Here is a 5,659-nt window from a genome sequence, read left to right on the forward strand (position 1 = left end):
ATATTTAGTTATTATTTATTTCTACTCCATTTATTTATTTGCTCACACATTGAATATGTCTTTTTCCACAAATGTACTGAGTTTATTCTATATATGCTAAAACTGGTGAGGAAGATAACTGAAGTCCACAGTGTTGACGAGTTTATGGCTTAGTCCAAGCTTAAATTGATAGACAAATAGTATACAACATTTCACTTGTGAATTTGTAATGGAAGAGTTTGAATATCTGGATGATGGTCAGCCTGGAACTTTTTTTGTGTATGATATAATACATGCTCAATTATCTACTCTGGTCAGGTGACCATACCATGGAAACAAATGTTATTGTTTTGTATATGTGTATGAAATACTTCCTGTAAAATCAACTTTTCTGCATGGATATGTACTTGATCTTGGGATTCTTGGAAATTAAATCAGTCACTAGACTATTATGTTTGGTGATCATTAATTTGCACTGGTTTTTGGGAAACAATAACATTCAAATTTGAGGCTGGACTATTACTTATAACCTCTTGAGATGATTGATGAACAATACGAGTTGTTATGTGGTGATAGCCACTTTCATTCATCTATATATGCTAATTTAACACTTACCAGATAGAATAGCGACTATTCTGCAAGCTAGTTTCAATAGAGAATTTTTTTAAAGAGTACAAGAGAATCATCTAAAAACATAGAAATCTTCAAATCAAAATTATCAATTCCAAGAATGTCAAAAATCAGCCAACAAGTCGGGTCATTAACTACAAATCAATAAGAGAAATTTTTTTTATCCAAAAGTAGCAAAATTCTAATAATCAGGCCAAAATTAAATAGTAAGGGAAGAAGTAATCAGCGCAAAAATCTGGCTCAGGACATCTTAGCTTCATCTGACTCGGATACTCCTGCATTAAATGTATAGATGTTAATTCTCTTTTATTATGAAAAGATATCGAAATCTATGAAAAGGTATGGACAAATAGTATACGAAATATTTTATGGCAACTTGGGTAAGTGAATAACATATATAGTGAAATATAAAAATGATCTTGATATTTGTCCAAATGTAATTTAATATTTTGTTGTATTAAATTATAGGAATTAAACACTAGAGAATCTAACATAATGATATGTATTTTATATATATATATATATCTAATTTAATGCTCAACGTTGTATCCATGAAATTACGTTTGAAGGCCCAGTTTCAATATAATTAAGTTTTTTATATAGTAAAGAAGGGGTTGTTACTTGTTAGTTTTTGAGAAAATGGTGGATGTACCGTGTCAATGGAGGGTCCCACCGTCAGACTTATAAATTTATAATAGTGAAAGATCTCTTTTTGATGGGAAGTTAAGTAAAACGCGGGATAACCAAATATCTAGAAGCTAAAATTGGAGGGAAACTAGCCAAACTTTTAAAACACTATACCAGATGCAAGTCACTTCATGACTTTCAGTCTACAACACAAAAGCAGTACACAGAAAGTTCTGAGTTGTTTACTTTAGAAAAATCTGTTTAGACAAGTTTGGGAAAGGCGCAGATGAATGTCGAGGCCATTGGAGACGTTCTCCTCTTTCAGACTCACCTTTAAGCACTAAGAGATCCCGGTATGTATATTCCTACCATCTCTTAATGGGTAAAAAATAAAAATCTCCACTTTATTATGACTTTCAGTCCACTAAATGATGCAACTACTTATTCTCTTTTACCGGCATAGTCTTTCCCTCTTCAACCTTTAAAGGAATTAATATGCGAGATGGCATATAATTATATCCAAATGCAGAGCCTAAGAGAACTGATTGAACTTTTTTTTTTTGTGTGGGTTTGGAGTGGGTGTGGAGGAGGTTATCTATAGGCTGATGTGCATAGGTTCCACAGAACTAACCAGTTTCTCAAAAGTTTGCTAAGGTTTGAAACTTCTAAGGCTTCATATGACGTGGGTACAACAACTCCAGGTTTTACAAGTGCTTGATTTTTGACTTGAGCAGACTCCATGTCACCACTACTTTTAGCTCCCTCATTAGACAATACCAAGATATAGTAAGCATTATTGGTATACTCATCTCACCCACCAAGTTCCCCAAGCATATGATTTATTTTAACATGAGGATTTAAAATATATATATATATATATATATATATATATATATATATATATGAGTATGAGTGTAAACAACAAATGCAGAGTCCAATGCAAGAATGCTCAGTGAACGTTTTTTAAAAAATGTCAGATTTCATGCTGCTCAAAGTATAGGAGCTTTGCAACTTAACCCACCAAAATTCTGCAGGTATGTTTTAAGAACATCTATTTTGGGTCCATGGCAAAAATAGCTATTAAATCTGGTATAGTGTTTTAACTGTAGAAATATTGCAATTTTCATGATGATCACCCTATTTAAACTGTATTTTCACATGACAGTTCCAATTTTCGTTAGTTGCATATAGAATCGATTTCCAATCAATTGGAAGTTTGATTTGCCATGAGAGGAACAAGAAGAGGACTGTATGGACATGCCCTCATGACAGAAACTCGCATACGCGCAAGTGAAGCGAGCACATGGAGTGGTCCAACACCTCAGCCGCAACCTAGTAGGTGGACACGAAGGGTTGAGCAAAGATCATCATCGGATGACTCAACAGAGCCCCCAGAGATGGTTTTGGGTACTGAGTTACCTGAAATTAGCAATGGTCCAAATACAAGTGTTGAGAACAATGGTAATAAATATTGTTTTGGTGGAAATGGCCAGTAATACTTATTAATTGCTCTCAGATTTTTTTACAATATTTAGTAACACTTACCAGGTGGTTGGACAATGAACAATGTTGGTATGCATGCTTCTTTATTATTGTTAGTTCTATTCAAAATTTATTGTTATGAGGTGGTTGGACAATTTGTGTCTGTTTTGTTTCAAAGCTGAGAATATTCTGCATGAAAATTAATTGTTTGTTTAGTTAGAAATAGATATTAAAACAAAGTTGTCTCATACGTTCAATATGCTTGGGTTTTTTTGATATTTTGCTAACACTTGCTGGCAGACACATATTTTGTTTATTAGTTGTCTACAAAATGGTGCAGGATTTTGATGTATATCTATACTTGCTGGATGTCGCTTGGTGGAATTATAAAAAGTCCTAGGCTACAATATTTTGGTGGGATTACTTTGTTAAAAGTTATCCTCAAACTTTGTAAGTATGCTTTAAAACCTCTTCCAACTGCATATCTTGTCTGGAATGGTTAAGAGAGTTGCTCATTGTATTGTATAAGATTAGTTATGATGCTGGTGATATTAAAACCCAACAACTTGAGACACCATGTATACTAGGTACAATGAAATGTTTGATAATTTTTTCTGGCATATTGATAGGTAGAGATTTAACTATCAATACGCATGTAAAGATAAAGAGATTTAATCCCAAGTTGTCATTTAAATAACTTGCCTAGTATTGGAAGAGACAAGTTTTGCATTATATTGGAAGATATTTCAATCAGGTCTAACATTGTTTATTCACAAGAACATGTCATTGGGTCACTCTTTGAGAGTATTTATGTAAACTTAAAAAATAAGACTGTCTATTAAATGAGATTTATGTTGGGTCAACCAGAATTTATTTTAATTGAAGTGAGGTTTGGCTCGTCGATAATGTTTTTATTTTAAACAATGTTGGTATTTTCTTCTATATATCATATGGTAATTAGTCCTTGCGTGCATACATAATTATAAAGCTTAAGAAAACTAATTGGGTAGCACTATTTCCATATTTGGTGGTGTGGAAGAAACAAAAATGGCATGAGGATTTAGTTTCCAGGGATTTTGTGCTTAGGTGGTAATTTCCACCATTTATTCCCCTGTTTTTTTACAGCCTATATACTTGCATATGATATCATATATACTTGCATATACTTGGACAGGTCATCCATTTTGTGCTTAGGTATGTGCTTGAAAATGTAGCTTTCATATCATAAAGCTGAAAATAATTGTTTGAAGCATGTGTATTTTGCAGGTAGACATAAGCTGTCAAATGTTGATATCAGCCATTAGGAATTTTTTAATGCACCAATGAGCCTGCTGGATGCTAATATGGATTCACTCCTAGGTTTAAATTAATGTATAGCCATGTTAACAACAATTCCAATCAAATGCACATATTTTGAATGTGTTTAGTGCCAGTAGATGCTTTTAGGAATTTTCGCAATTGTATGACAATTAGAAACCAGTTATAATGTATGATGTGAAAGTAAATGAAATGTTCACATTCAAGCTTATTTGTATGAAACTGGATGGCAATGTACATGTTGGTTATTGGTAAAATATATGGTGTTTGATTTATATTAAATCTAAAACAAAAGTCCTCAAATACAGGTTTGGCATAGTAAAAAAATGAGAGGAATTTCAAAGATAAGTCTAATTTGCTATTGGGAAAGCTGGAGATATATTCCTTGGTCTCGTACGTTACTATTGATATTTAGAGTTCTTTCTTCTTGATATTCTTTATTTTTTCCTGGGTTAGTGCAGTGTAATTCAAGCTTAATCTAATTAGATCTTCTTACCACCAAGATGTTAAGAAATTAATAAACACTGCAAAGTATTGCAAAAATTAGTTGTAAAGGTCATTTTTGTATCTATGTTTCTATAATTCCATGATTTATACAAAGAATCATCGATATGCATGAGAACCTCATCTTAAATTTCTAAATAGATTTGAAGTACTGCTATATGCTATTTCCCTAGCTCTTATTATATATAATATTGCTCCAAGCTTGGAATTTATTTTTGCAAATTCATGAGTCACACGGCCCTCTCATCATCGACCCTAGCTAGGTGGCTATAAGGCGCTCATGATCAACAGAGGATGTACTGAGCTATTGGGTTCAATTAAATTAGATGAATGATACTAGTATCTAAATTCCTGATGAGCATATTAATGGTTTTGAAATGATCATATGCTTGCTCTAATATTTTTTGTGATTGGTCATTAATTCATGCAAATATACTGGGGGGCGGCTAGAAAGGCAAAATAATCAATATTTTAAACATTTAAGTTATGCTTAGTGGAGAATCAATATGACAAGATGCAGGGGAATTGCGATAGATCAGGACAAAAACAATTAATTGCATATATAAATTGATTTGCAAACGTACCTGAGTTCAAAACATGATCTTACACAAAACGTTAAGGTTGCTCCGCAGCATTCCAAGAAATCCATAAATTTGCTCAACTATTGTTTGAAGTCAGCGTTTGGAACACCCATAGATCTAATTCTGCGAGTGGGTTTCTTCATTTATTCACCGCATATCCAACCCAGCAATTGTAAATTTTAGAAAGCGGTGGTTTTGACATTTCTTGCACCATACATCCTCATCGCATATAGAATAGAAGAAATTGCGGCGTCTAGGAATTTACCGAATCTTTAAACTTGCGGCATCTATGAATTCACCGTATATATGAAGAGCAGCGTCTATGAATTCACCGCAAATGGGAACAAAACTTCTTACCGCCAGCCCCAAAATCGTCGTATGAAGATGAAGAGTTCTGAGTTTGCGGCGTCTACGCGCGAATTAACCGCAAATGGGCACAAAACTTCTTACTGCCAACCCCAAAATCGCCTTATGAAGAGTCTGAGTTTGCGGCGTTTACGAATTCACCACAAAATGAGAACAAAACTTCTTACCACCAG

At 33.5% G+C, this 5,659-nt stretch overlaps 1 long non-coding RNA gene across 2 annotated transcripts; it reads left to right on the forward strand.

Annotated features, from left to right (window-relative positions):
• The first annotated feature begins 1,185 nt into the window (after nucleotides 1–1,185).
• Nucleotides 1,186–4,292, forward strand: LOC118349864. Of its 2 annotated transcripts, XR_004802814.1 has the most exons (4): nucleotides 1,186–1,589; nucleotides 2,214–2,697; nucleotides 3,059–3,168; nucleotides 3,985–4,292. It is a non-coding gene; the product is annotated as an uncharacterized LOC118349864 (long non-coding RNA). The 2 variants fall into 2 exon arrangements; XR_004802813.1 differs by having other exon boundaries at nucleotides 3,059–4,292.
• Nucleotides 4,293–5,659: the final 1,367 nt, after the last annotated feature.

The sequence above is a fragment of the Juglans regia genome, chromosome 11 (genome assembly GCF_001411555.2).
Source record: "Juglans regia cultivar Chandler chromosome 11, Walnut 2.0, whole genome shotgun sequence".
NCBI classification, from domain to species: Eukaryota; Viridiplantae; Streptophyta; class Magnoliopsida; order Fagales; family Juglandaceae; genus Juglans; species Juglans regia.